Source organism: Strongylocentrotus purpuratus, unplaced genomic scaffold, assembly GCF_000002235.5.
Source record: "Strongylocentrotus purpuratus isolate Spur 01 unplaced genomic scaffold, Spur_5.0 spur5_scaffold_7, whole genome shotgun sequence".
Taxonomy (NCBI): domain Eukaryota; kingdom Metazoa; phylum Echinodermata; class Echinoidea; order Camarodonta; family Strongylocentrotidae; genus Strongylocentrotus; species Strongylocentrotus purpuratus.
In genome coordinates, this window is record NW_022145613.1 from 32,515,572 (window position 1) to 32,536,343 (window position 20,772).

At 36.8% G+C, this 20,772-nt stretch overlaps 1 long non-coding RNA gene across 1 annotated transcript; it reads right to left on the reverse strand.

The window, feature by feature from the left end:
• Nucleotides 1-1,727: 1,727 nt before the first annotated feature.
• LOC115920006 lies at nucleotides 1,728-15,459 on the reverse strand. The gene is made up of 2 exons (XR_004062116.1): nucleotides 14,705-15,459; nucleotides 1,728-2,350 (listed from the first exon to the last, which is right to left on the reverse strand). It is a non-coding gene; the product is annotated as an uncharacterized LOC115920006 (long non-coding RNA).
• Nucleotides 15,460-20,772: the final 5,313 nt, after the last annotated feature.

The following is a 20,772-nucleotide window of genomic DNA, read 5'->3' on the forward strand; positions in this document are numbered from 1 at the left end:
ACCTTTTATCAACAGATGGCTCGTTCCAAATTTGCTGTAGACTATCTCTCCCCCCTTTTTTTTAGGGGGGGGGGGGGAGGGGACAAAGATGAAATATGCATACTGCCCTTTCCAATTTTACATACCGTTTCAAAACCTAATATATAAAGGACTGGCATTTAGAATGCTTGTGATGTAATATGTCTGTGATCCACACAAGGTTTATCACCAACACGATCAATATCCATGAACCAGCCAAGAAGAAATGCAACAGTTGGCATGGACAAGGAATATCTAGTACCCCCCCCCCCCTCCTCCTGCTCTTCCACACACAATAAATGTGTCCTTTATTTGTGGAATATAAATATAAATCAGTTTGTCAAATGAATACATGTTTTCGGAAATCAAAGATAAAATCATAGTCAGCCAACACCTGTCATATCTCTTCAAATATCAACATTTTTACCCCATTTTGTGATAATTTCAGCCTTTTTTACCAAAATTAATGATTGGACAATTTTGTGGCGGATATATCACATGTTTGCAAATGTTATTCCATCCTTAATGAAGATTCATAAAAATGTAATATGATCATCACTTTGATAAGGCTTTCATCCTTCATTCTGCTGCCTCATCGACACAACTGCGCATTAGTTTTCAAGGCAATCTCCTTGATCCCAATGTGTGTTAGACTCCGTGTGGCAATGAATTGATGGGTTTTTTTATTGGTCTTTACAGCACAAAGCTCTTTTGTGCAATCAGTAAACAGCATCATGAAGAAAAAAACGCAGACAAACTGATACATGGGTAAAGAAGAAAAATATTAAATTGGAATCCCGGTGCTCATTTGAAATATTACCTTCATCAAATTGACTATGCTAATTACGCTGCATCAAATTGGCTACACTGCGCTCGGTATACTGGGTGCAATCTGATTGGCTGGTAGGGAATATTTCATTAGATTAGCTCTGTGACATAATGTGAAGGGAGAGGTGAACTCTAGATGGTATGTCTGTACCCCTAGGAGGTACATGAACATGAAATTAGAAATGATGTATGTTAATAACTTTCTCCCCCTACCACCCCCTCCCCCCCCCCCCCATCACTTGCTTTCTCTCTCTCTCTCTTTTTCTTTCTCTCTATTTGTCTCTCCATCTTTCTCAGTCTCTGTCTCTCTGTCTCTCTGTGTGTCTGTGTATGTGTGTGTGTGTGTTTCTCTTTCTGTCTCTTTCCCTCTCTCTGTCTCTCGATCTGTCTCTTTCTCTCTGTCTCTCTCGAACTTTCTCTCTCTCTCTCTCTTTTCATCTCTCTGTCTCTGTCTTTCACCCCTTCCCGCCTCTCCCCTCCCCCGCCCCCGCCCCCTCTCTCTCTCTCTCACTAACTTTCCCCAGACAGTAGTTTTGGAATTTAATGGCAATTATAAATAATGCATTCAATCTTTCTCATCTTCTCTCATCTGCCTCTCTCCCTCCCACACACAACATAGTCTGGAACTCAAAACAATTTTTTTTTTAAATAGATATCATATATTGCAGTTCATTCTTTACTTTAAAAGAATGTGTGCAATCAATACAACAAATCATGTGCAACCTAATTCTACTCATGATAGTGCATGCACGTAATTAACAACATATAGAATATACAGACAAATAACAGTCACAATACACAGACAAGTATTAGTAACAGAATACAAACCGGGTTTAATAGGAATACATAAATCAAAATTGCTTGGTTTTTTTCTCTCTAAAGGTCGTATTTGCTTTTAAAAATTTGTAAATGTACATCCTAAAAATCAGACAAGAGGTTACAAAGGATTTCATGAAATGATTTGAGAGCTTCATAATAACACCTGTCATTTTATATCTGCAAATGTATCCAAGCAGATAGCTTGTGACTATTGATGGGGAAGTGAAAACATCAGTCATGTCTCAAATTCCGCAAATAGCTTTTAGAAATGCCATGAATTTCTTTAAATTGAATTTCGCTTTCCATCTATCTTATTAAATGTCATGTGTAAGGTAAAGTTGAACAGTATGTTTTTAGTTTTTAAATCATATAAATTGTCCTGTTATGTATTTCTTTCCATTTCATTTCTTTGAATATATCAGAAAATAATTAAGGGGTTTTACTCAAAGGGCATTTGTACTTCTTAAAATAAAATAACAAATCCTTTCACCTGTTTATATTCTCTGTTTTGCATTTTCTTTCTTTTTTTAACCTTAAGTTTTCAGCAGTTTGATTTCTGCAGTTTGCTATATAAGCAATAATGTTATTGATTGTAAATGTATGAGTTTTCATCCTGTTACAATGTTATATTACAAAGACCACCATACAAATTAACACATTGATATCTTGATAGCATTTCACTTACCTGTTTTATGCATCAGCAATGAAGATGTGCATGAGAGAAAAGCAGGAAAAAAGAGAGAAAGAACAAAAATATATTAGTATTCTCATTTATCAACAGTTCAGCATTATCTATAGCATGACAAACAGATTACCTTTACTCATTTAATTTGATTTTGGGATGCCAAGAATGTCATTTTGAATTGTGATACAGAAAAAGAGGCTGTACATCACATATCTAATACTTGGTGGTGGCTTTATATTACTATGGGAATGGGCCTAAGTTTAACTTAAACAACAAGACAATGTTACCTTGAACTAAGCACACAACTATGCCTAAATCTTCATCTTTTTCAGCAGAACAAATCAATGAAAATCAATAATCAGGATAAGAAATTGATTTAAATCCAACAACAAACACCTGCACAACCATCAAAATGCAAGATTAGTAAACCATTTTTTAAAGGATGCTAAAGTAACAGCATTTGTTACAAGATGTTTCCAAGGAAACATCATTGTAAAACATAAATATTTAAAGAGCTTAGCTGAAGTTGTCTCACTTATGAAAAATTTGAACAAAAAGGAAGAAAAAGAAAGAAAGTTGTGAAAGTTGAGAAACATGTGGAATAGGAGGGGAAAGGGCTAAAAAGAGGGCTCAGTAATAGGGCTAATTAAGAGGGATATAGAGGGAAGAGGAGTAGAGATAATGAGGTAGAAATATACAGTGAGACTGAGAAAGAGTGAGAGTGAGAGATCGAGAGAGGGAGAGGGGGATACAGAGAGAAAGAGACAGCAGGGGAAGAAAGAGAGAGAGAGAGAAGAGGGAGAGAGAGAGAGAGTGGGAAAGAGAGAGAAGAGGGGAAGAAAGAGAAAGAGAGAGATAGAGAGAGATAGAGAGCAAGAGGGAGAGAGAAAGAGGGAGAGAGGGAGAGAAAGAGAGAGAGTGAAAGAGAAAGAGTGAAACAGAAAGAGAGAGGGGATGTTAGAGGAAGAAAATAACTATGGTATTAGTCCATCAACATAAGCCCAAGTAAAGTGAATTGCAAATTATTACACATATAATTTGTTCATTGAAGCTTATCATGGACCATTAATTAAAAAACAATTGTATATACATTGTATATATGCCAGTATTTTTCAAATGATATACAGTGTGAGTCAAAAAAAAGTTTACACCTAGAAAATTGCTATTTGATTAGAAAATCATTGATGAACATTAAATTTTTATATGTCTTATGAAAGAGTGTTTTATCCCAAATCATTTGGATCATTTTCATGCGGTATGTGTTCACGCTTGAATGAACAGGAGACATTGTTTGCGAGAGTGCAAAATCCACTTGCGCCAAAGTTGCCTATGTGATGTTTTAATAAAACAATCGGGATTTGGGTATTAATTCAATCTTTGCAGATCCAAATAACATCCCTAACAAAATTAATCATGCCACACATATCAAATATTGAATATCAAATATCAACAAACATTTGTGCGCGTGTGTGTGGGTGTGTGTGACTTTGCCCTTTGGAAAAAAAACATATGCAATGCATTTCATTTGATACATTTAATCCATTCTCTCACTCCGCTAATCCCAACATAATACATACTGTAGGCATCACTTTGGCGCAAGTCGATTTTTGCACTGTCCCAAACAATGCCACCTGTTCATCCAAGCGTGAACACATACCCCACAAAAATGGTACCAAATGATTTGGGATAAAACACTCTTTCATAAGATGTATAATAATGTACTGATCATAGATGATTTTAAAAATAATTAGCAATTTTCTAGGTGTAAACTTTTTTTTGACACACTGTATACAATCACAAATCAATTCTAGCATGAGGATAAAGGGGATGTGTCGGGGATGGAAACCAGAGATCATGACACACTCTTTACATAGAGGATTGTTCCTATTGTTCTATATGGTATACAACAGATGTTTCCCCTATGCTCACATCTGCCTATTCTCTCAAAGAAATATGATTCAGAAACAAGTATTTAATTGCAAAGGAGTGCCTAAATTCAGCAAGGATATGGAAACAGAAAATGGATGCAAGTAAATACAAGGAGAGTTTGAGGGAGAGGGTTTGTTACGTCTGTTGAATACCAGAAGGACTTCAACTACTAGCATTTTAGAAAGAGTTACCGCCCTTCTGGCTCTTAAAAGACATTTATGTCTACAAAGGCCTTTATATTTCCTTACCAAAATGGGATAACACTTACATGTATACCTTCAGTTTGCCTATTTTCAATATATCTCTTAATGTTTAACAGCAAATACAATTTCTGGCAGCAAATACGCTGCTAGAAATACACATGTTGTGAAGGAAATTCACTTCAATTATATTTGATATGTTTGTCATATTGTTGTATGCATGCTTAGAGATTTATGTAGGTTAAAAGCATATAGGAGTAGTGGCTGTGCATGACGAATGAGGGCGGGATGAAGTTGAAGTGAGGCAATAGGTCATTGAAAGATAGGTGAACTTAAAGACAGCTTTGAGGGGAGATGGAGTAGAGAAACAAGATGAAAAAAAGATTGTAACAAATGTATTTTAAAGGAAAGTGAAGACTTGTTTCATATGTGTGGGGAAATACAAGACTAAGGTGCAAAAGAGAAGAGGAATAGCGAGAAAGAGATGAAGAAGGGGGAAAAAAGAAGAACAAGCACAAGAAAAGGAGAATGAGGAGAAGGAGGAAGAGAAGGAGAAGGAGAAGGAGAAGGAGAAGGAGAAGGAGAAAGAGGAGGAGGAGCAGGAGGGGCAGGAGGAAAAATATATAGAACAAGATGGACTCAAAGAAAAAGTGGAAGCAGTAGAAGATGAAAAAATGTAGGAAGCAGCGCTCAAAATACACGGGGGCGGTGGGGGATTCGCCCCCGTGAGCTACATAATTGCCCCCGTCAGGTTGCTCACGGGGCGATTGCAAAATTAAAAATCGCCCCCGTGGAATTATAAAATAAAGATTATCTTTTCTGTTCTAACTTTAACACAATATTGAGTTTCAATTTTCAAACCTTAAACCAATGAAATGGAACTTAGATTAGCGTGCAAGATTTCTCGTTTTATGAGTGGGCCTATTATTACCGATTCAGCTTGCAACTGCAGTGCCGCCGTCAGCAGTGGTTATAGGCCTACTGCGCCGTTAGTAGCGGTACGTATGCACGCTGCCGCGCCATGAATGCTGGAGCTGGAGGCGATCGCGCAAGGACAGAAACATGGTCATGGAGAAGTTTTTCGTTGTGAAAGCGTTAACCCGCTGAAATCTGGTGATTTCAAATGACCAGCAAATAATGAACCTCGACCAGGATATCAATATTAGGGATTTTTAGATTTGCACGATGAGAACGTGGACTGCAACGTGTGACCTCCTTTTAAGGCAGTTTCAGTGCTTAAAAGGACGTCACATGTGACTGCCAGTGCCTTAAAAGGACGTAACACGTCCACGTCCACGCAAATCTAAAAGTCCCTATTGAGAAGAAGAGGAGGACCAAGATGTCGTGGAATAACATGGGCAGATCTACGGGGGGGGGGGGGGGGGGTTAAGGGGTTTAACCCCCTCCTCCCACCCCCCCCCCCCCAGCCCCCTTGGGCTGCCAATTGAAAATGTGATATTAAAGCGGGGGGATGCTGGAGAGGAGGACTACTAATCTATTTTATTTTTTTCAGGGGGGGGAAGTGAAGCGCCGTTTTAGCATGACTTTCTTTTTAACTCTTACTTTCACCTATCTCAGATAACCTCAGATATCTCAGATAAAGTTTTTGGTTGCTGCTTTATATGTAGTTGATAATGCATGATTAAAATAAAGAGAGAGAGAGAGAGAGAGAGAGAACCACCATCATTTTGCAATGGTTCAGGGTTCGTGTAATGTACATTTGAAACCATTTCTTAGCATCTCAACCCTAAAAAAATAGCAAAACTATTTTTGAGGAAAAGCATTATACTGAATTAAATAAAGAATAATAGCTTTATATTGGATCATACTAATACTGATACGGGTTAAAGACAATGTGGTATTTGTATAGAGGTATTCCAAAATGACATTCTGATAATCAACATTTGTTCTGGTATCATATACGCATAATACAACTGATCTTTATGATTTCTTAACGTGACATAGCTTCTTCTCCCCCTGCAAACAAAAAAGAAAACAAGGTTATTTAATAAAAGGATCATGCGACAAATAATCATTGTGATTCAAATTGAAGCAAGGATTTTTTTGAATAAGCAATACTTTTCACCAGAATCTTCTTTGTAAAAACGACTTTACAAATCTCAGCCATGCAAATCTGCCACTGTGTTGTAAGATCACTTTCAGATTAGGAGAAGTGTATTCTTTAATGAGTATTTTACATTGAATGGAACGTCTCAACTCAGTAAGCATGGCTGAGATTTGTAAAAGTTGTTTTTACAAAGAAGATTTGGGTGAATAGCAGTGCTTATTCAAACAAATATTCGCATCAATTTGAATCACAATCATTATTTGTCACTTAATCCCTTTTAATGACCTTGTTTTCTTTCTTGTTTGAAAGGGGAGAAGAAGATATGTTACGTTAAAGACATCATAAAGATCAGTGTTGTATGCGTATATATTATATACACAGGCCAGTAACAGCTATGTAGCTAGTAAATTTGTAAGAGGGAAAATGCTGATTGAAATGATAATGATGAAATAGCAAATAATTGAGGAGTATCATAGGTACCAATTCAATGGATATTTGTATAAAAAAGAGCCCCCGTCAGTACTAAAAGAGCCCCCGTGAGAAGGCTCACGGGGGCTCTTTTTGGGGGGGAAGAGCCCCCGTGGACAAAAAATTAATTTGAGCCCTGGTAGGAAGATAAAAAGAAAGAATGGAGAAGACAAAATGAGACCTTACAATTAGATATTAGAAGGGAGTCTAATGAATGATGCAAGTGTTTGTAATAAAAATGCCCTTGAGAGTGCTAGCAAGATAAATTTGGGCCAATTTCGAGGCAGTATATTTCAAGGGGGCAAAAAAAGTGATATTTCAAAAGCTACTATGGATATCCTATGAATATGCGTTGCCTTTATGATGCTATATACATATATATTTATATCTCTATGAATTGCTTGCGATCTTACTCCAAAGAGGATTAATCAAATTTGATCTACTCTAAGAAAATGAGAAGAGCCTCAAGTTATTGCATTACATCGTCCATTCTTTCAAGAAACATCAACAAAGATCACCTGAATTGAAAAACCTGCCCTTTCGACCGGCTTTTCCAATTTACTGGTGGGTCGTAGGCCTGCCCAATGGTAGTGGATAAACACGGGCAACGTTTGTCTTTGTGTCTGGTTATCGATTTGTCGGCACAAGATGCGAGGGAGAGGGGAATCTAGTTTACCCGTCTGACTAAATTTGATTTTGTGGTGCTGGAATATCTCCACACACTATATCGCACTTGGCTGGAAGGTCAGAGGGTGGCTCTGGATAATTATTTAACAGAGTTACTCAAGTGTTACATATTCATAAATCTTAGAAAAAATGTAGAGTCGTAACTTTAATAGGTATGTGTAAAACCTCTCTTGATCAAAATACCTCTTAACCTCTCCTTTGAGAAGATCAAAACTTTGATGTTTATTATTCATTTTGTAGATATGAAAATGAGAAATTAAATTTGATCAAGAGAGGTTCATCTTTATAAAAACCTGTCAGAGTGATGAATTTGATTAAAAAATGGGGATTGTATTTGGATTATTTTATGCAATAGGCTTCACCTGTGCTTCTTTATATGTTGTATAACTTTAATATTTTGTCTGTGTACAACTGATGTATTAACAGTGCAAATTGATATGAAACTAATAAAAGTTCTTTTTTTTTACCTCTGGAAAAAGAAAAAAAGAAAAGAAAAAAAGGTATGTGTAAAAGGGGCATCTTTATACATTGGCTGTTTAAAGCCAGATTACAAATAAAGTATAAGCTAACGCCCTTCTGGCTTCCAGCATGATATCATTACTTGAGCACGTAAAACTAAACAGTATAGAACTTCCAACAACACTCTTGAGTTTGTGTCTTTATAACAAATTGCTAGATACATCCCTCCTCCCAGTAATTTCATGTTCAACCAATACTGCCCATGTATGTTGCTATACTGACTATCCTTAAGTTGAACCCCTTTATAATCAGACATCATTTCCCAGGCTTAGAATTTTTCCCCTCTTTCGTTCCCTCATCTCGCTAATGGCCTACCCACGATCCTTATCCAGTCGTATTATTAAGCTGGCAGTGAACCTGTGAACCCAAGGCACAATGTTGGCCTCAAAAACTCGGCACGGATCGATAGCTATTCAACTCCCCATGGCTAATTCCATCTCACCGGAATGAGCCTGAAAGAGTGGTGCTGCCCTCTGTTGACAATATACAGCACAGTTTCAGAGAGTAAGAATCGGCAGTGCTGCTGCTAAACTAATCCAGTCCCATCCAATCCAATTTAATTCAATAAGTGTTTTATACAGTGCCTTTTCTGCAGTAATAATCTGTTCCACAACTTCATACTAAAGATAAAAATACACTTCTTAAATCTTAAAATTATCTTTATTTTCATTTATAATGCATCATTTAATTCCATGATTTTACATTCTTTAACTTTCAAATTTGTCAGCCAGGCTCAAAACAATTAAAAAAAGCAATACAAACATAGCTATGTATTATACAATTAAGTAATTAAAGCAACAAATAGTTCTGAAGAAAGGGAAAATGCCATTTAAAATCACATTCTTCACAACATACAAAACTATTAGATGGGTGGGGGGGGGGGTGTACCAACTGTTTCTATGTAGACATTAATAAAGATACATAATCTACCTTAGTTAACACTTTAGAGTGCCTACAAGTTTATAATTATATACTTGTACATGATAAGTTTTAAATCTGTGTTCACCTTGATAAAATATGATTCCTTGACATCAAAAAGCACAAAACATGACTGTTTTCTAGTTAAAAAAATACTAGATTTAAAATAAACATGAGCCGTTGAATCAACCAAAGCACTGAAAAGGTTAAACTGTGCAATAGGCCAATACTGGTTCATATAATTCCTTTCATCAAACTCTTCTATAATACAACAGTGTCTAATTTTTTTCTAATTTTAATCTAACAACCAATGGAAAATGAAATCTACTGAAGATGTAAACTGGTTATGCTAGCACAGCCTCAATGGAGACCCTTCAGTGAAGTACAACACCTCCCTCTGTTGTCCATACTTGTCACAGCATTTCAATGAGGACAACACAACAATGCATATAGATCTTGTGCTGGCAGCAGACTTGTTTGTGATGGTGGTTCAACATCAAGTCACATGACCTTGCCAGCAAACGACAGCTGTTTACTGGCTGGAGGAGTGGAGAATGCAATCTGACGTATGATCAGTGAAGCGTGACAGCTAGGACGATGGTTGCTTGGCCGCTTGAATTCAATTTCACAGGCTATAGGCCCTCATCTCTCTTTTTTTCTCTGACTTATCAATTACCACAATTAGGAAAGATTATCAAAATCACTTTATTATGTGAAAATTAATTTGTAAAAGTCAAATACATGTATTTGCCATTTTTTATATTTAAAAAAGCTTCCTTGATGTGTAAAACTTCCTGTATTCTCTACAGTAAAATAAAATTTAACAAGCTATGAGCCTGCACCCTTTCTTTTCTCTGACTCGTGCATATACCACAATTAGGAAAGATTATTAAAATCACTTCACGATGTGAAATTTAATTTGTAAAAGTCACTACTGGTATATTCTGTATTTAAAAAAAAGAAGCTTCCCTTTATGATTTATTGAACCTTCCTACACTCTCTGTATTGATTCAATTTCACAGGCTATAGGTTTCATTCTTTTTCTCTGAGTCGAAACATATATGCAAGTGATAATTGGAAAAGATTGAATCACTTTACAATATGAATGAAATTTTTTTTCAAAGTCTATCGTCGACTTTATATATATTTTGTAAATATACATCCCTCAAGTCATTATTCAGAGGATTTACAACCCATTCAAATAATTATTATCAGTGAAGCATTTTTCATGCATAATAATTTGTCCTTAATAAATTTTAAATAGTTCTAAGGCATCAGGATCAGCAGTGATTTTTGTTTTGAAGTGCCTTAAGAATGATGAAGTAGGCCTCTGTGCAAAGTGCTTTGATTATTTTAGCCGTAATAATGAATTGTAAGATTAAATCTGTATATAACTTTTGTGAAAAAACTGAGCAACTGTTTTTAAAGTTTGATTCATGAATAATGGATTAAATCATCCCCCCCCCCAAAAAAAAACAAAAAAAAACAGCTGCTTTCAATAGAACACAAATCAGTATGTCCATGGTCCATGTTTAATGGCCATTTGAACTTTAAATGTATACAAGAACTTTAAATGTATTTCATAAATGTAAATGCTTATAAACTTTTTACATAAATCTTTGAATGATCTCAGTAATACATGTTTTGTGTGTTCTTACTCGACTTTCCAAGAATGAATAAATAAATCAATTGAACTTTTGTATCAAATCATTTATTGATTTCGTCTTTGTATTTTTGCTCCACCTTTTTTTAATCTTAATTTCCATAGAAATGTACATTTGTATGATATTCATAAAGTGCCCCACTATGAATAATAGGGAAAGTCCAAGATATTTGGTCAATTGGTGTCCTATACATTACATAGAATTGTGGAGTTGTGAACATGAATTGTTATTGAACGTGTCATTTCACTTTATTGATACCAATTTTATTATCCTACAAATATTGATCTTTTGACATGCTTTTGGTACATATTCCAGGAACCTGTTTCACAAAGCCCTTTTTCAATGAAAGATGACAAAAGTCAGTGACAAATCTGCTGATAACCAATCAGAAGCAAGGATTTCACTTGCTTGTAACAAAAATTGTCATTTGTCACTAATGACAAGTTTTGTGAAACGGGGTACATGCAAGTCAATCACTTGTGTCGCTGTTGGCATAATCGTGTAATTTCTAACATTATCCTGTACACGAACCTCCTGCTTGTCGGAAAATATTTGTTCATACATTGCTTCAGACCTACCTGCAACATTATGCAGTGTGTATATAATATTGAATGGCCTTGAGTTGGAAACAGCAGATATAGCCCATGAGTTGATGAGCATAATTTACCAGTCGGCAACGAAATATCTCCAAAGCAAGTGCGATATACCCTTGTATCACACGAAAGAAAATCCATTCAATATTATTATCAATTATATGGTATCCACTACATCTATTTTCCTCAAAAAGTCCTCTCTTTTTTAATTAACTTCAACACTGAAAACAGGGAGGAAAACGTGTTTGTCTACAAATAAGCCTTTTTCAAGGGCTGCAGACACGCATCCATTGTTTTTAATTGCCTATTCACTGCTTTACGCATTTGCTCACCTCAAACCGTTAGATATGGAGAAATACTGCATGGCCATCCGGATACTTATTGACAAGCCATGAGATATAGTTTTAAAATTGCATGGTTATCCAGGCACTTTGGTGCAAAACGTAACATATGAATCTTTTTTGTCAGTATAAACCTTTCATTCAATTAATAATGTTTGATATCTGCTTACCTGTATGCTTTTAACATTTCGTCCCTATTTTCACAAAGTGATGGTAGTGAATGAAAATCGCATACAACTTGCGTGCCGATTTTCCTCACTACCGTCACTTCGTGAAAATAGGAACGATATGTTTAAATTTAAATTGAACAGAATATACTTTAGAGGCCCTGGATTAGACATTTCTTTCGATCACACATACCTTTGATTTATTCTTCTGCTTGATAAAAACTGCAAGGTCCTCCATCACAAAGTCATAAACTACACAATAATATTGCTGCTAGCTAGAAGCTGCATTTATATCCTGCTATAGTCGCAACTAGAAAGAATGATCCCTTACCAGGTATTCTGCTAGCTGCAATAACGTTTTGTCTAGGTTAACCACAAGTAATTACAATTGCACAACACAATTGAGAATTACATATGTATATTACGTTTTTATATTGCATTTGTACATTACATAGAGATGTAATTTGTTATTGATCGATGCAGATGAGCGACCTGAAGGCGTTTTGAGTCTGTGTCTAAAAGATCTTTGTCTCATCATTTATCAAACTTAATAATACTGACACAACTTTCCACTGAGGGATGCAGGATGAACAGAAGTTTATATAGCCAACCAACACCTATTCCAAGATGTCTGATTAAGTACAGAAGAAACGACACCCCAATAGATTTGTACTTAGATTACTAGTACATTATCCCCACTTTCAGACTTACAGAATTACTTGTATAGCTATTTTGCTATACAATGATTCTCTATACAACATTTCTTTATATGAGTTTTGTATGAATTTTCTGTAGTCTGAACGGGCTATTATGCATGGCTTTCAATTTAATCATTTCAATACCTTACACCATATAATAAAGCTTTCCTGATTGCTACTACTAGACAGACAGATCTAGTTAAGTTTTGTTCAGGCAATTGCAATGAAAATGAGACTGTCCGGAAGCAATTTAATTGGAAGAAAAAAAAGTTGATTGTATATAGCACATAAGAATATGTGTATACTGTGACGTGATGGAATCATCAATCTGAGAAATGGACCCAGTCTTGCTAGAAGGCACGTGCACTGCACACATAAATATATGGTACTACGCGAACGTGCATGAAAGTTTGGTCATAAAATATTAGCCATTCACTGTTGCATTATTTAATATGACAGCACAGGACATTCTATCTGAGGTATGTTTCCACACTAATATTAAAAATACAAAGAAAAGCAAACAAAACTAAAGCTTCTCTTTAAGAGAAACAAAAGCAAGCTCATAGTAGCATACCATCACAGATCGGGAGTAACAAGGTTACCGGTAATCAAATAAATATGGTTCTCTATGAACCTACGTGTGGAGCTAGTAGCAGAGCCATGTGAATGAACGTCTCATTAATTCTCATTAATATGAAATTGATATTGCAGTTGCATACGATTCCACCCGAGTGTCATGGACCGGCAGGTATGCGAAGTATACGGCCATTAGAATTATTGGACGGCATTAGTATACGGTTACAAACCCGGCCGTATCAGTTACTTGGAGAAGTTTGACTGTAGCCGACCAAGCTAGTACCTTCGTTAGCCGTTGATGGCACATTCACTGTAACTGCATCAAGATAATGGAATGATATCATTTCTTTGATCAAGTCAGCAAATTCCAAAAAGTGAATTACAAAATTCTTGAGATGCGTATCTTTGCTTAAAGGTAATGCGAAGTTTTGGGAAATTTGGAAAATCAGATTTTAGTTATTCTTTAAAATTTTGATATATTTGGATGCCTCTGTGGATGTATTATAAGCACTACAAAAATTTGCCTCTAAAACACTTCTGCTTTCAAGAAATTGAATAATCAAACATTTACTGGTGCTCCCGGTAAATTTCAAACATATTCAAATAGCACCTAAGGCCATTCTTTGGTAGCTGCGACAGTGAAAATCTCAGAATATGCAGTTTTTATGTATAATTTCCAAACGGGAATAGCAAATTGGTCGATCGTAGTCTAAAAACGTTGTTTTAGAGCTAAAGTAATATCAGAGGGCGCTATACAACATAAAGAGTTTATTATTCACAATTTCATCACTTTAGACTCGATTTCAACCGCGACAACGATCATAGAATATTGTAAAATCGCATATGCTTCCAATACGTTAGTTTGAACTAAATTCATGACCCCATACCAAAACTTTGTAATACCTTTAATAGTTTAAACCCTCTCTTTAAATTTTGTATTCTGCAGTAATAATATTCTGTAAATGATATGACGATTATCATTATCACCATCATCATCACCATCATCAGCGTCATCATCACCATCATCATCAGCATTAGCATTAGCACCACTACCACCACCACCACCATCATCATCATCACCACTATCATCATCATCATCACAATTACCATCATCATCATCATCACTATTACCATCATTATTCTTACTGTTACTACTACTACAGTAATTACTACTACTAGTACTATAATACTCCCACCACCACTACCACTACCATTACCATCACTACTACCACTACTACCACTACTACCACTACTACTCCAACTACTACTACTACCGGTACTACTATTTCCACTTCCACTACCGCTAATATTTACTACTACTGTACTACTACTACTACTTCTACTACTACTACGACCACTACTCTTACCCCTACCACTACCACTAGTTGTTATACAGTGAATTTTAAGCTCTTAACCCAACATCAGATGGAACCATAAGTGCATCCAAATCAAGCCTGCACACATTATTTACCATCCATTCCTTTATCTTCCCTTTTAATTAATCTTCTCCTAATGCTTCAACTTACCGCTTCCATACGGGTCATGTGCCCGTCGTCAAAGCTCTCCTTTCTCACACTGTATGCTGCTCCCATTTTGTCAATATAAGTCTATAGGTTCGTCAGGATCAGCAAAACTCACAATCAAACTATCCATAAAGATGTCTCAGTTTCTTTCAACCTCGATATTTAAACTGATATAGTCAGCGTGATGAACAAGTCCAGTTCCAAATTAATACAAAATATTCCATTGCCTAGCTCCTGTGGCTTCTTGCTTCAGCATACGTCTTTGATAAGTCCATTGTTGTAATCTATAAGAGGTTATATATGCAATCACTGGCTACAACTTTGCATTTAAAGTCCACATACAAAGAATATTATATTATATGGTTTCACTGCTTGCAGATTAAGAACATCAAACGTAAGATGATTATCCTAGTCTGATATACTCAACCAAAAGAAGAAAAGAGTTTCTTGATAAAAAAACAAACGGCACAATGCATTCTTTCCTGTAAAAGCCCAAATCTTACTGGTACAATGCATTTGACTGCACGGCTACTGCACTTACAGAAAATACCCTACTTGTCCTTTTGAAGACTATTAAATGAAGTACGGTTTATTACCTCTGTAGAACTACCAGTCTGTTGATCGTAGATAGAACTTTGCAAGAAAACTCTTGAATCTCACACCAGACTGAAAGGTGAAATTAAAGGTCTGAGGAGCTAAACTTTGACCTAAAATGTGATACCCGAGCATGAATACGCCCATTAAACGGGGGGGGGGGGGGGGGGGGGGGGGGGGGGGGGTTATACTAGGACTGCTTACTAGTAAATTTGGTTCTTGAATGCAGTCCAAATTACAGGAAACTTTCTTTCCAATTTCAGGAGGTCATGCGACTATCCAAGGTTTAACATGGAAGGGGTCTACTCCAGGATTAAAGGAAAACTGTCCAGTTAATAGAGGAGAAAACACAACAAAAACAAGAAGAAAAACAAAAAGAAAAAAGATCTAGGTTATTTCAGACCAAGATCAAGAGTAAATCAACATTTTTGCCAGACAAATAGCTCAAAACTTACAAAAAGGACAGTCTTTATTATTGCAAGAATAACACAAACTCTGTCCTGTCAAGATTGTACACCGTGAATACCCTATTGTCACAACAATAGGACTGACACCAGACCACACTTAAGAATTTAAGAATGATGATGGTGATTGTTTAAAGAGCGCTCATGTCCGTCATGCTCTTAGTGCTCCAACGAACAATGAATAACAATACATTATTCTAGAACTTAACAATACATTACCCTGAATAGGATAGAAATCTGTTGGTTTTGAGTCAATGTGGCAGTGAGACTGATATTTATATTGGAGTAACAGCAACAACCACATATAAATATATTCTAATGGTTTTCCAAATTAAAGTTGAAACAAAATCAGCAATTTATAAGATTCTTATAACCAAGTAGCAGTACCAATCACAGATAAACAAAGTTCATAAAGGCTTTCCAAATTCAACTTGAAAACGAAATCCGCACTTGCAAGTCTTGAAAGCGGTTATATAGTCCAGTATTTCCATCCGTTTTATATTATGAGTGTCTCATGATGTAAGCAAACTCCACAGTGGACACACACACAGACAGAGGAACCCTCATGTGGGCCTCAAGGTTCTGCCCAAGAAATACCTGCAATTGTTAAAGAAAGTACCTACACTCTCTACATGCCATGATTATGCAGGTTGCCATTTTCACAATAAAGCCTATAACGGGGCAGAAAATGGCCACATGTTGCAGGGAACAAATGTAAAAAGAAATTTCCCAGGAGAGGTTAATATCTTCCATGGAGACTCCAAAATGAATGACTTGATGCACACCACTGCAGACATGGAAAGTGTTTGTTTTTAACTCTTTTGAGCTGATAGGTAAATACTGCACAAGACAGCAGGTGCTTAAAAGCTGTAACGCTAGGGAAATAGACCAAACAAAGAGAGTAATTGCCCCCTCTCCCCTTTGTTACAAAGTAAATGAATCACTGAAAATCTTCAAAGAAGAAACTGACTTGACTTGAGCACAAAAGCTTGAACCCAAATGGTCTTAAAGCCCCACTGCCTACTTATAGCTACTTGCACCCTGTATATAGCAAACAATGCCTAATTGGTGACCATTGGTCCCCCATGATCCTCTTTTTCTGATGTTAAGTGAGAGCTGATTTTATGAGATAACCACCTGTCAGGGACCTTGCACGGTGGTCTAATCCCTCTGGTAAACTAGTACAGATGGGCTTTAAATGAAAGATACTCAAAGTTCCCTTAAAGGTAATACAAGGTTTTGCATCATAACAGATGGAAAAATGTAAAGATAGGACTTTGTTATCAGCTGTGTATGGTTCTAGCCATTTAGGGGTCACAAGTATCACTAAGGAGGATATAAAAATATTCAGATGAATGAAATACAAAAGAATATGGTCATTCAATGGAACAAGGGTAAAGGGATAGTAAAGGGAGGGTCATATCATTTCCTTTGCATTACACTTCCCTCTTCCTTATAGTTCTCTCTCTCTCTATTACCACCCCCCCCCCTTTTTTTAACATTCAAGGAGAAAGGGCACATCTATGCCCCTGGTAGCTACGCCACTGTATAAAATCTTGATGTACTTGTAATTCCTTGAGGAAAGCAGGTTATACTGTGGTGAATCAAAGCTTGGAGACCGCACAAAGTCTTCGGAAGTTTTTCCATTTGTGACACCTCCCTTGGGTTATCACACTATTCACGCTTCGAGGCTCACAGCGCGGGCTCGTGTTTCCATTTGCATCATGATGTGGGCATTTGAAGTCCGCTACTTGCTTTCTTTAACAAGTTTTCTTACCACAAACCCTGACCGGCAAAGATGTATTTGACTCTGATATCTGCCCATGATAAGTGATAGCCTAGCTAAATAATTCACATACCCACGATTATTTTAATAAACCTTACACAATGTACAGCTTCTTTTAGGGCGATATTCCGGCAAAACTGAAGACGTTGTGATGGATTTTGAACGTGGCGTTAATGGATACTTTTCACCGGTGCCCTCGAGGAACCTAATAGCCAGAAGAGGAGCCAAATTTTGCCCTAGCTAATCATGGTTTAAAGGTACCATCTAATTTTATAAAATGCAATTGAAAAAAAAATCAATCTGAAACGTGACGGAAGACAAGTCTACAATTGTTTGGAAATCCTATACAAAAGTGATTTTCTAATCGTTTTCCTTGAAAATAAAAACTAATGGGTCTATTCATTAGTGTCGATCAGTTAAGGAAAACAAATATTCAAGTAGTCCAAACAGCAACAAACTCCCTTCTTTTACTAATTCTCTAAATGCCAAAACTGAAATTAACTCCCTTCTTCTACTAAATCTCTAAATGCCAAAACTGAAATTAACTCTCTTCTTCTACTAAATCTCTAAATGCCAAAACTGAAATTAACTCCCTTCTTCTACTAAATATCTAAATGCCAAAACTGAAATTAACTCCCTTCTTCTACTAAATCCCTCGATGTCCAAAAGGCATTAATGTCCCTTCTTCCACTAATTGTCTGTATGTCCCAAAAGCAATCAATAAAGTCCTTTCTTCCATCAAATCTCTCTATATATGCCCAAACAACAACAAGCTTCCTTCTTTGATTTAAAATCCCAAAACAGCAACCAATCCCACCATCCACCAATTCTCTCTATGCCCAAAATCACAAGTAATTTTTTTTCTTCTACAAATTCCCCCTATGCCTAAACAGCTACAAACTTCCTTCTTCCACTTATTCTCTCTCTGCTTTATCTTTCTGAACTCTGACAATGAGGTAACCAAAATTTGAACCCCAGAGTGCATCGAGATGGAATGCACTCTCGGATGCCAGCTACACGAACAAATCTTGGAGGAGATATATTTCATACACAGAACATCTGGCTTTTTAGCTGGTCAATATTCCACCAGAGAGACAAGGGCTTTATTAAGAGCTCGATCCTTGGGGATTGGAACACAACGGGAAAGAAAGAGAAGTAATGGTTCCTACGCAATGGTGGTTCTCCGTTTTTAGCGCAGAGGTTATGTAGATTCAATAATCGACTAAAGACAAGAGCATGGTTAAGACCTTGATCCTTGGGGAATTAGAGAAGTACACGTAACGGTTTCTAGGCAATGACATGTTGTTTTTCTTCAATTTTCAGCACATGGGTTTAGATTCAATATTCAAGTAAAGACAAGAGGTTGGTCCTTTGGGTTTGGAACACTTGGGGCTAGAGAATATAATAGTTCCTACAGCACTGTGATTCTTACTTTTTAGCACAGGGTTGTAAAGATATGATATTCGTCTAGAGAGACAAGGGCTAGATTAAAGCTAGATGCTTTAAGGTAGGATCACTTGGGGTAAGAGAAGTAATGGTTCCTACTCAACGGTGGTTCTTCAGTTTTGTACAGCGGCTATAAATATTAAAGCCCATCTGTACTAGTTTACAGGAGGGATAAGACCTCCCTGCAAGGTCACTGACAAGTGGTTATCTCATCAAATCAGCTCTCAATTAACATCAGAAAAGGCGAATCATGGGGGACCAGTGGTCACCGATTAGGCATTGTTTGCTATATAGAGGGCGCCAGTAGCTATAAGAAGTGCAGTAGGGCTTTAATTTGTTCCTTTGCCTCTCTCTGCAGAAAGTCTCTAGAGGTCGTCCTCTGTTAACCCCAGCACAGCAATCTGGAGGTAGAAACATTGCACCAATCAGTGCTTCTTGAGGAAACGGCTTCCAAGTTTGGATTTCCCTGCTTATACAGTATCCAAAGTTGAGCACTGTCAACTCCCTCAAGTAATTAGCTGGATAAATATAGAACAAAGCACTGACCAAGTGCACCTTGTGAATTAAGTAGCACGCTATTTTGTCTAAAAGTGGGCTATTTCATGGACAAACCCTAGTTTGCATGGGATAATAGCTTGCTATAAAATGGTGGAATGGTGAAATAATCCACTCTTTGCATCTTCACTGCAATCAGCTGGAGTTAGCTGTGACATGATCGAGCTCAGTTCCCTGAATCAAGTCATTTTGATAATTCAGGCTTAACAAAGATGTGCCTCTGGAGATGGTGCGTTGCATAATGAGGCAGTCAAAACAGAATGGCATCAAATGTGGAGGGAATTACGTCACCAGAATGACCATGACAAACCATATGAAGCGTGAAACAAATGTTATTACCAAAATCCAATCACAGATGTACTTGAGCCAACTAGAATAATTACAAAAAATGATTGCACATGATGTAATTACTTCATGAAGTTCATGCAGTGGTCTACATAAACATCCTCAGTCTTCTGCAAACGAGCTTCAAGATCAAACGATATTTCCTCATCCAAAATTCAATTTCCAAGCATAGACAATACATTGGAAAATATTATCTGTAGTGCTTTTCATCCCAAAGTACTTTCCAAATGTTGTACAATCCATATACATTTCCAAATAGAATTCCTAAGAATATGAGAATGTATGCATCATTAAAAGAATAAAGAAGTTCTGGAGTCACTTGGTCACATGTATCTGACATATAAACTGGATTCTATATCCTGAAAATCTCCAATAAAGATGAATTTCTTTCTCATGTTTGAATCCAATGCTGCAAACAGTGATGAAATCGTCGATTCCATCACTCTTAGCGTTTCCTTAAAAAATTCCTTGCTTGACACTCGAAAAGGTCTTCACGCGGACAAAGACAAGACACATCTGAGGTACATGTAGAGCACATGGTTGCCTTTAAACTGTCTTCTTAGCAACCATGAAAAGAGCCACGGCAAGAGGAAAACTCTGAATTCGGCGCAATCATGAAGAGTGGCGTGTCTCCGTGAAAAACAAGATCCACAAATTGAAAGATGATAGGGCCCCCTCTCCCTGGACAATTGGGCATGGTCAAGATTTTAACGAGATCACGGTCAGAACTAACGATGTGGATCTTTCCCTCCTTGACAATGATGGATGGGCGTCGACCGCCGCAGTCAAGAATTTCCTCACAAAGTTCTCTTCAAGTTTTCCCCTCTTTCCTCCCACCTATTTTTACTTCCACGATTGAAAGATAAAACAAGCGGGTAATT